Source organism: Bactrocera dorsalis, chromosome 2 (assembly GCF_023373825.1).
Source record: "Bactrocera dorsalis isolate Fly_Bdor chromosome 2, ASM2337382v1, whole genome shotgun sequence".
In the NCBI taxonomy this organism is placed as follows: domain Eukaryota; kingdom Metazoa; phylum Arthropoda; class Insecta; order Diptera; family Tephritidae; genus Bactrocera; species Bactrocera dorsalis.
The window spans coordinates 67,969,739-67,982,075 of NC_064304.1; the positions used below are offsets into that span (position 1 = coordinate 67,969,739).

At 36.0% G+C, this 12,337-nt stretch overlaps 1 pseudogene; it reads right to left on the reverse strand.

The window, feature by feature from the left end:
• Positions 1-1,791: 1,791 nt before the first annotated feature.
• On the reverse strand, positions 1,792-1,980 carry LOC125776933 (small nucleolar RNA U3; annotated as a pseudogene).
• Positions 1,981-12,337: the final 10,357 nt, after the last annotated feature.

Here is a 12,337-nt window from a genome sequence, read left to right on the forward strand (position 1 = left end):
CTAGGTCATGTTGTCCGGATGGACGAAAACACTCTAGCTCTGAAAGTATTCGACGCAGTACCTGCCGTGGGAAGCAGAGGAAGAGAAAGATCTCCACTCCGTTGGAAGGACCAGATGCAGAAAGACCTGGCTTTGCTTAGAATATCCTCTTGGCGCCAGGTAGCGAAAAGAAGAAACGACTGGCGCGCTGTTGTTAATTCGGCTAAAATCGCGTAAGCTCTGTCTACGCCAATAAAGAAGAAGAAAATTTGGTATAACCCCATGCCTAACTCGAATATTTTTAGGTGATACAAACCATTGTTAGCTGAACAAGACTGTAAAAGGAAAGATGGAATGAACCGATCACAATGGAAGTATTAATTGCAACATTTTTCCTATCAGAGTTAGAATGTAAGGCTTTCGCAATTTTAGTAGAGGGCAAATGTGTTATTATAACAATGCTCCATTTTTATTAGATATGCTTCCTTTTTTTTTTTAAATATATATTGAAAGACATTTTAAACTCCAAATTCACATATCGTATGTCAATGAAATGAAGAAATACCATATGTTTAAAGAAATGGAAAATAAATAAATAAAAAATAAAAAAAGGTGCGTGGAGTCCCTACGCGCGGAAGAAGTTATACATACTTCTTAGTGATATTCAGAAGCAAAATGCGAAACAATCATACGTACATATATTATGTCGTTTGCACATTTGTCTGTATGTTTGCGAAAGCAAATGTTCTACAAAAGCATATTTCTATACTTAAACAAAATTATTAGAACCTCGTATGTTTCTTACATGCATAACCAAATCATACTTAAGTCAGTGCAACCTAAGCGTCGATGGTGGTGTTGGTGGCAAGCGCTTGGAAAGTCAAGATGCTAACACAGGTTCGAATCTCGACTGAATAAATATTTAATTTTTTGCTTTTAACATCGTATACTATACAAATAAATATTTTTGTTACTAACAGAAATTAAATTTATCACAGCAATATTATGTATATGTATATTGCTGTCATAAATTTAATTTCTATTTGTAAGAAAAATATTTATTTGTATAGTATACGATGTTAAAAGGCATACATCTTCTATCCAAATAATGCACAAGCATACAGACATACATATGCGTACACTTATGAATATGTTACCAACAAGAAATTGATATTCACAAGTCAATATGGCAGCCAAATTGGCGAAGAACAAGTGTAGTAAATTTTACAGCTAAAACGATTTCATTCATGAACGCACGCGCAAATTCCACAAGCGATCTCGCTTCATTCATAAAAACAGGGGCCGTAGCATCTCCCCGAGCATGCCTTTGCCAACAAGTCGTCTTTTCGCGACGATGGCAAAAGCTAAAAATCATAAATTGCACAACTTTCTGGTGCTTCTCGCAAAAATCTGCGTCGATATGTATTCACGATCTTACGTATACATACATACATATTTACGCATGTTTTTAGGCGAAGCTGCTACAGCGGCAAGGGGTGACAATCGGAGGCCATTACTTTACTTATGCCATAGAAATTCTATTGCTACGAATATGGAAATGACAACGAAATAATGCAAATATGCATATTTCTAAAGGTCATTAATTTTTTTGAAGAAATGAATGATCCTGAGAAGTATAGTCTTAACTTTTCAACGGCCAACGCAGAGTACTTCAACCAAAAAGTCACACAAAGAATTTGCAGAAATGAAAGACAAACTAAAGAAAAATAATGCGCAAGCATACATAAAGCGTACTGTACTTATTGACTGCATTATGTTTGTGTAAAACCTTGGAATTTATTCATAAAAATCACCACTCAGAAGTTTATCCGTTGTAAGCGAACGATTTTCGAAGAAACATCATTTCTAATATGCCACAAGACAAAATTAGAAATGAACTTCTTAAACCTCACGCTGTCAGATAAAACGATATACCTCGTCATCGCGGGTCGATTTCCAAAAAATGTAAATGAATTTTTCAAAGACCAACGCAGAGTATTTCAACAAGAAATCACACAAAATAGTTGAGACTTCGCAGAAATGAAAGACAAACGAAAGAAAAAGAAGTATAACTTCAATAATGAATAAGCATACAAACATACATATGCGCACACATGTGAATATGTCACCAACCAAAAACTGAAACATTGTTGTACAAAAACAAGAACAGCATAAGCATGGCACCATTGTGTTGTTGGTAGAAAAGCCGAGATGTGCCGAAAGAAACGATCGCCGATTGTCACCGCTTCCCTTGCTACTCGAACATCTTCGCAGACAAGGTTGCGCGACCTGAATCTATCGCAACCTTTTCCGAACTCGTATAAGAAGTATAACTTCAATAAATTTTGAACTAATAAAAATACTATAATTAATACCCCTGTTGGGTCAACTAACGTTACACCCTATTAGTTATTAAGTTATTTTAAGTTTAGTTATTCATATACTCGTATAAGAGCACAGACTCAATTGTACTAACAAACTAAGGAATTAAAAATTGCACGTGCATAATGCTCTCACAAAACTCATTTGTATAAGTTAATGTACCACTGTGGCTGGCCAATTTTGTATGCTGGGTTACGCCAAGAATAGCGGCGTCGCTACTTGTATGCTGGGTTGCGTAACTCAATGCGCTTTGCAACAGCTCTCGCAGAGCGTAAAACTGCATACCATTTAGCAGCAGAAAGACGCCAACTCAAAGCTACGTAACGGGACATGATCAAAGAAGAAGAATTGGACAGCAGCAAAAAGACAAAAAGGCAAAAGTAAAATCATTCTAGAACTGAACGGCGAAGGTGACGAGTTAAATCGTCATAGTACATACTTTTAATTTAACATTTAACGACACATATTCAATTAATTGGTCTTACTGTTGAAATAAATAAATTTAATTTGTGTAACAAATAAACGTAATTAATTTGTAACAAATAAACGTAATTAATTGGCGCCCAACGTGGGGCAAAGGACCATAAAATCCTAATAAGCTGCCCAACTCGTGGTAAAAGGATCATCAAATCCCGAGGAGCTGCCTAACTCGTAGCAAATAAAAGGATCATAGGACCCTGAAAAGCTGCCTAACTCGATGAACAGAGGACCATAGGTCCTGGGAAAAGGATCATCAAATCCGGATAATATAAAGTAAATAAAACATGTAAGTGATTTTTCAAATTATGTTCAAAGTGGATTAAATTTTCATAACAAAAGTAAGGTTAGGCTGTGGAAAACAGAAAAACAAAAACGTGTAAAGGAAATTTTTTGAATCGAGCACGTGGTTATAAAGTACACGTTTTGTGTTAAATTACATTTACTAATAACATCTTGAATTTGTTAAGCTTAAAGAGTTTGAAATAAAATTTTAGTTATTTCGATATATTATAAAATTAAGTGAATTTGCCACAAAGTCTTAGTTTTTAAAGGAATATTGGAAATCTTCCTGAAATAGAGAATATTAAACAAAAAGGTTATTGTACCTTTGTCTTTTTGATATTTAAATTGAATCTTCTAAACTTCTTTTGTGGAAATTGTCTTGTGTTGGTGATTTCGTGTTCCTTCTAGTTAAGCCTTTTTCGATAATCAGAAGTATTTCTAGTTATATTAATTGTTCTTATCTTTTTGTGTGCTGATTTTTTTCTTTTGGAGCAAATTTTCCTTATCAAAAATTTTAAAACAAAATTTGTAAAATGAATGTCAGTAGAGAGCAGGTGCTGCAAATCGTTACGAGACCAACGAGCGCACTAAGTTGGAACTGGTAGAACAGATTCGTCAGTTAACTTTGGCAGTTAGTGGCTTGCAGTTACCTAGCGTCGAACCAGACCTGCCGGTTGCGATAAACCCATTAATTCAAGACAATGCAAGTTTAGATTTGATTAAGTATTTGCCGGAATTCAAGGGTGATTTCGCTTCGTACCCGGGTTGGCGTAGTGCCGCGCATTTTGCCATGACTTATTATAAGGAGGGTTCGGAGAAGTATTATATTGCCATGGGCATTTTTAGGAATAAGATTATCGAATCTGCTAACTCCACTCTTGCGTCCTTTAACACTATTTTGAATTTCAACGCAATAATTGCAAGACTTGACCAGACTTATTCAGATAAAAGACCACTATATGTACTAGAGAATGAGCTGAGTATTTTAAGGCAGGACAATTTACCTATCACTGATTACTATAATAGGGTAGACAAAAAGTTATCCTTGATAATAAATAAACAAGTTATGACCCACAGCGGTAACAATGAGCTCATAGCAGCTTTAAATGAACGCGCTAGGGAGAATGCATTACGCGTTTTCATATCTGGTCTCCGAAGACCGTTATGCGATATCTTATTCTCTGCAAGACCCAAGGACCTCCCATCAGCCTTGGCGGTTGCACAGGAACTGCAAACCAGTCATAGGCGTTATGAATTCGCAGAGGCTTTTGCAGTGGGTAACGCAAATAAGTTTCATCGACCAAGACCATTATTGCACCACTATCAGCCAATAGAGACCAGAAACCAGAACTTAAATAACCCAACCCCAATGGAAGTTGATAACGGTTCAAGCTTCTTTAGGAAGCGTAATAATTTCCAAAATTCCCCTTTTCAACATTCTCATTCTCCTAAATATACTACGAACACACAAAATCCAAACCCTACCCCGCTCGTGGCGTTTAAACGTGCTAATGACCGATTATCTTCTGACCGTTCACCGTTTCGTAAGGTACAGAAGGTTAACTTTATGCCAGAAGTAGGGCCATCTTTGATTGATCACGAATATCAAAACTATGAGGACGATTATAACGAAAATGTCAGAGATCACTATAATTATGATGAGGATGATGTCACATCGGATTATGGTGATCAAATCAATTATTTAAACTAGAATCGCTCCTGCCATTCATAACAAAAAAAGGCAAAAACGGTCAGGAGCTTCGCATTCTGATTGACACTGGTACGTCAAAAAACTACATTAAGCCATTATCATTTCTTGAGGGAATTAACCCCTTGGAAAAGAGTTTTAGGCTAAAATCGATAAACGGCGAAAATATCATTAATAAAAAATGTCAAATAAACATTTTAGAAAATACCTCAACGTTTTATTTGTTGTCGAACCTAAGCACGTTTGACGGTATAATAGGGTACGATTTTCTAAAACAAATCAATGCAAAAATTGACACTGTTGGAGGCTATTTATTTTATCGTAACGGTAAGGCTAAATTACGCTTTCTTTCATGTGATCACGTAAATCTAATTACCATAGAGGAAGATTCAGTACCAGTAAAAGTTCAATCACAATTCCGTAAGATTATAAGAAAAAATGTTAACGCTTTTGCTGATCCAGACATGAAATTGCCATACAATACAAGAATACAGGCCCGTATCCGTACAACTACAAATGATTCTATTTACAGTAAAAGCTATCCCTACCCCATATCAGTAGCTCCATTTATTAACAATGAGATTAAATTACTACTTAGAGACGGTATCATTCGGGAATCTTGTTCGCCTTACAATTCACCCGTGCACGTTGTATCTAAAAAAGGTGTAGACGAGAATGGAAAGCCCAACTTGCGTATGGTAATTGATTTTAGAAAAATCAATGAAAAAACGATTCCTGACCGATACCCTATACCAGATACGTCTGTAATATTAGCTAACCTTGGAAATTCGAAGTTTTTCACAACTTTAGATTTAAAATCAGGCTTCCACCAAATCATAATGTGTGAACGGGACAGACAAAAAACAGCCTTTAATATTAATAATGGGAAATATGAATTCTGTCGGTTACCGTTTGGCCTAAAAAATGCGCCCAGCATATTTCAAAGGACTATCGACGACGTCCTACGCGAAGTGATAGGGAAATTCTGCCACGTTTATGTCGACGACATCATCATATAGTCCCCAAATGAAGAATTGCATTTGGAGCACATCGACTGTATTCTGCAAAAGCTTGCAAATGCTGGAATGAGGGTGTCACCGGGAAAGTCTAAATTTTTCAAAACGGAAGTAGAGTTTCTAGGGTTCCTTGTTACTGAAAAAGGCATAAGAACCTCCCCAGATAAGGTGCACGACATCCTGAACTATGAAACCCCAAGAACACTGCGTGCCTTACGTTCATTCCTCGGTTTGTGCGGCTATTATCGACGTTTTGTGAAAGATTATGCCTCCATTGCTAAGCCCTTAACTCTTCACCTTCGCGGTGCAAACGGACAGATAGGTAGGAAAAACTCGACTCAAACAGAAATCAATCTTGACTCCGAATCACTACGTGCATTTGAAAAGATCAAGCGCATATTAGCATCTGAGGATGTTTTACTCCAATATCCTGACTATAAGGAACCGTTTGAGCTTACGACCGATGCCTCTTCTAAAGCACTGGGCGCGGTTTTATCACAATCCGGTCGCCCGATAACTATGATTTCGCGAACACTTTCGGCAAGTGAAGAAAATTATGCTGTCAACGAGCGCGAATTACTTGGTATTGTGTGGGCGTTGAAAAAACTTCGACATTATTTGTACGGAGTACAGCATATCAAAATTTTTACTGACCACCAGCCGCTTATATTTGCGATGTCAGAGAAAACTCCGAACAGCAAACTGAAGAGATGGCGGGCATTTATTGAGGAATTTTCACCTAAATTTTATTATAAGCCTGGAAGTGAAAATAGCGTGGCTGATGCGCTTTCAAGACAGTTTTCTCATAACCTAACTGACACCGCGTCTGTAGAAACACTGCATAGTGAGGTATCATCAACTAATATAATAAAGACAGTCAAGTGTGCGGTAAATCAGTTTAAGAACCAGCTATTACTATCTAAATCAGGTTCATGCAGTAAAAGTACGAAAATTCTCTTCCAAAAAATGATTAGACATACCATTACATATGATTCAGTCGAAGGTCTCATTCAGTGTTTAAAGTGCGCTATTAATCCTAATGTTACCAATGGATTACACTGCGATCTCCCCACTTTAGGCGAAATACAGAACTCGATATGTGGAGCTTTTCCCGGTGTCAAGTTTGTTCATACTGAACTGCATGTCACAGATTTAATCAATAAGGACGATCAGCTCGAAACGATAGCAACACAACACAATCGGGCTCATCGAGGGTTACACGAAAACTTCCAACAAATTTCTAGTGAGTACTATTTTCCAAACATAAAAAAATTACTGAAAGCAGTTATTATGAACTGCAAGATATGTTTGGAAAATAAGTATCAACGTAAACCACTTGACCCAGTGATAGGCCAAACTCCTATTCCTAGAATGCCGGGAGAAATCCTCCACATTGATATATTTATGACTCCTAAACAGTTATTCCTCACCTGTATAGACAAACTGTCTAAATTTGCTATTGTGAAGCCTATAGCGTCCAGATCTATGATCGATATAAAAAACGCCCTTTTGGAAATTTTACTAATATTTAAAAACGCTAAAACTATAGTTTCCGACAACGAAAAATCATTCAAATCGAATGCTATTATGACATTGCTTAGAGATAATTTCTCCATAAATCAGTTCTTTATACCAACTCTCCACAGTGAAAGTAATGGTCAAGTTGAAAGACTCCATTCCACGTTGCTCGAAATTATTCGATGTATTAAGAACCAGCAGCAAATTGATGATATTATAGAATTGGTATTACTAGCGACGCACAAATACAATTGTAGTATACATTCCGTAATTAATTCTAAGCCAATTGATGCACTTTACAGTAGCTCAGAAGAAAGTTTTAAAAGTCTAAGGGAAATATTAGTTGCAGCTCAGGAAAAAACTTTAAAAAGGTGTAATGTAAATAAATCTTTGAGAACATATTATCCGGGGGAAAAAGTTTCTTTAAGACGAAACAAAAGACTTGGTAACAAACTGGATAAAGTTTTTATGGAAAAGATTATCGAGGAAGATCTTGGCACCACAGTTTTGATTGACGGCAAACCGATACACAAGAGCAATCTTCGATAAAGTAGTACTGTAAAAAAAAAAAATTGATGCACTTTACAGTAACTCAGAAGAAAGTTTTAAAAGTCTAAGGGAAATATTAGTTGCAGCTCAGGAAAAAACTTTAAAAAGGTGTAATGTAAATAAATCTTTGAGAACATATTATCCGGGGGAAAAAGTTTTTTTAAGACGAAACAAAAGACTTGGTAACAAACTGGATAAAGTTTTTATGGAAAAGATTATCGAGGAAGATCTTGGCACCACAGTTTTGATTGACGGCAAACCGATACACAAGAGCAATCCTCGAAGAAGTAGTACTGTAAAAAAAAAAAAAAGACTCCACCTTTTTATGCTTTGAATAACCATATCTCTTTTTAATATTACTGAAAAAAAAACACAAAAAAAGGAATCCACTTTTTCATGCTTTGATATGCTAATATTACTATTTATCTTTTGAAAACTTATCATTATAAGAAAAAGAATAATTTCGAATTAATGTTTTGTATCATATAAGTAATATGTCGCATTTAAGCCTTATTAAATTAAATGTTAACGTCTGCGCCGAAATTCGTCCAATCGACAATCAATAGCAGTATGCTAAAATGAAGAATTTCCTGGTAAAAGTTTTACTTCGACCCGAGGACGTTCGATCTTAACAACGGGGGTAGTTAATGTACCATTGTGGCTGGCCAATTTTGTATGCTGGGTTACGCCAAGAATAGCGGCGTCGCTACTTGTATGCTGGGTTGCGTAACTCAATGCGCTTTGCAACAGCTCTCGCAGAGCGTAAAACTGCATACCACTTAGCAGCAGAAAGACGCCAACTCAAAGCTACGTAACGGGACATGATCAAAGAAGAAGAATTGGACAGCGGCAAAAAGACAAAAAGGCAAAAGTAAAATCATTCTAGAACTGAACGCCGACTTTAACATTTAACGACACATATTCAATTAATTGGTCTTACTGTTGAAATAAATAAATTTAATTTGTGTAACAAATAAACGTAATTAATTTATATACACACGTATGCATGTCTTCATATGTTCGCAACAACATAACAGCCAGAGTTTTTGTCACTCCTTTTATGTGACTCTTTCGCATGTGCAAGCATATGGACATCCATCAAAAATAATAGGATAAGCCTAATCATTGTGCCTAATTGCATTTTAATTAAATTAAATAATATAGTCTATTGCTGACCACCAACGTGAGAAGTTCTCTATTTTCTACTTCCTCTTCCAATTTAATTACACAGCCCAATTTCTCATTTAATTCATTGTTGTTTCGTTGAACTAACGCGGTTGGGAAAAAACTCTTCCTGATCCTACATTTTTTGGCGCCCAACGTGGGGCTAGTGTTTTAAATTGATTTAGAGGCTGCGATTAAATAAAAAGTGTAATTTAATTTAGTCAAAATTTGTACCCGGCTATCTAATATAAGTCTATCGTTATTCGTGCTCTTGGTGGTTATCATAAGGCTCGCGCATAATAATCAACTCCATCATCTTCGCTGGAGGATCGCATTGTTGTACAACTTAGTTGGACATTTCTTCACAATAAGTTGCAGAGGCTTGGATAAAGGTCATTGTAGTCCATACAAAATACAGTAATACCTACTGTTATGCAAGGCATACATGAACCAATTAGTTGGTTGATTGAGTTGGGCTAGAAATTGCCCTTGTCGCTACACACGACACAACTTTTAATACAATTTTGAGGCCAACTTATTTTGAATATTCACTTCGTTGCTCAAACATGAGTTCGATCAGTTATACACCGCTGCTCTGCACTGCTCAGAATTGAACGCCATCGCTTCTGCCAATTCTGCTATCGTTGCTGTTCGCTGCCAACGTCTGTCGTCTCTGCTACTCTCGCACTGCTATGCAAATACTTGATTCGCTGTCGCTACTACTGCTCGCTGCTGTTATTCGCTGCTTAGCTATAAATAATCTATACTAATTATATAAAATCGCTTATATGAAAAATGTTTGTAACGGCTAATCTCCTAAAGTTCTGAAGCGATTTTTATAATTTTTTTTTAAAATAAAGCATTTGCTCTAGGCTCGCGAGTGGCATACTTTTTTTTAATTTTCCGAAATCAAATCCTTTTTCTTTCGGGTTGAAGTTTTTGAAAAACCAAAAATATTGCAAGCATAAGGTTTTTCGTTCACCAAACGCAGTCTACAGCGAAGCGCGCTTTGTGTGTGTGCGTGTGCCCTTGATCGTTTGCGGCACGCACTCTCTCTCTCTTCCATCTCTGCACATCTTTTCCAGCGTAACGTAATGAAGTAAAGTACATACATATGTACATATATATGCACTCTCTCTTCCATCTCTCGCATCTTTTCTACATAACTTATTGAAGTAAAGTACAAAGCAAAAAAGTTTGCATATATAAATGATCGCAGAACAAGTGAAATAACGCTAAACAGCACAATCAAATGCCCGCATAAATTGCCGTATGTATGCATGTATGTAGATATGTAAATACAGTGTCAACTATATTTATTCTGTTTTACAGCTACTTATTTTGCAGCAACGCACCGTTGCTTGAATTGCTTTTCTTATTGTCTTTGTACTTTTTTGTAACAAAGCACATTGAAAATAAAAACAGAACGCTCTCCGTAAGGAACATCCAAAAACCAATAAAATCAAATATTAAAATGTAATGTGGTTTTCATGTGTGTCTGCGAAATATGTATGTACTTGCTGGTTTCTTCTAACTTTATTGTATTTATGATCGTATTCTGCAAATGGTAGAGTAAAATTGGAAATTTATTGTCTTTAAATCAAAAGGTAAAAATTAGATTTAAGCGAAACTAATTTGGTTAATAATAAATATACGGTTTTTACAATAAAAGCTTTCAGAGATGCCAAAAGCAAAATCTCAATTATTTAGATTCTCATCAAATAGACGGCAAATCAGCGTTTAACTATAGACAGGATTGTAATTATTTGGACCATTCCCTTTTATTCATTGGTCGAATGAATGGCATTTGCAATTTTTGTAAGGCTAAAAAGTGGGTGAAAGATGCACCAAGTATGTGTTGTAGCAAGAGACATGTAAGTGAGACATATAGGTGAGCCTTCGCTGACAATCAAAGCGCTGCTTACAGGTGAGCATCAGTCGTCCTGTCACTTAAAAAAAATATAAGAAAATGCAATGGTTGTGACTTCGTTTGGTGGTAATGAAATTAGGAAGGGTAATTTCATGCCAACGTTTAAAATACATGAACAAGTTTACCACGTTATTGGGAGTTTATTGCCAGCGCCGAACACAACACCAAAATTTAAATTGACTGCCAATATGCGAATAAATCTTTGTGGAGCTGGACCATCCAATCGGTTTGCAGAGTTCCTACTTAAAATAGGTAACGGTTGCAAATCTGTCACCAAAGACGGTTATGTAATAATGCCAGATATTGCAGGAACCTGTGTTAGAACAGTTGACCAACTTATTGATAACGTGTATCCAGATATTATTAATTTGCACCACAAAGATTCTAAGTGGTTATATGAGTGAGCTATAATTACTTCGACGAATTCCGATGCAGACGAAATCAACAAAGCCGTTTGTCAAAGAATATTATCAGAATATAAAATTTACAATTCTTTTGACACAGTGACAGATGAAGGAGACGTTATTCACTATCCAACGGAGTTTCTTAACTCTCTTAATCCCTCGGGACTACCTCCATTTTAACTAGAACTTAAAATTGGTACGCCAATAATCCTTCTACGAAATCTTAAGCCTCCCAATTTATGTAATGGCACTCGACTGAAGATAACGCACTTGATGCCTAATATCATTCAAGCAAACATTTTAACCGAACCTGCAGCAGGCGAAAGCAAAATGATCCCTTGGATACCAATGATACCTACAGATCTTCCATTTAGTTTCAAAAGAGTACAGTTCCCCGTTAAGTATACCTTATTTCATATCTTGAATTAATATTTACTCTATACAATCCTATTTATTTTAAGTAAGACTTTTGAATTGTTACCTTTTCGTTATCTATTTTTAATTTTTCTGTAAAAAAAATTTAATAAACAAATTATTTATAACGTTAATGAATTTAAAAGTGTTTGCAATTAATTCAAATATGGGTAGTAAATATTTGTAAGTCTAACATAAGTACATTATACTCATGTATGTGTGTTTACATGTACGAATAAAGGTATTCTTTTATTTGCATTTTAAACTACATTAAATTCTTTCCAATACCCTCATCGTTTCAGTTTTTGCGGCGTAACAAAGTACGCCGGGTATTTGCTAGTACGCTAATACGTCGCTTGTATGTAATCACATTGCATCGCTGCCGCTGCACTTGCAATTCTTTCTTCGCTCTTATTTGGACACACCATCGCTATCGCTTACTCACATTTGCTGCAGTTTCCAACATATTCGTGTATACCCAACGAACCATTTGAGCGGAATTCTGAATTCA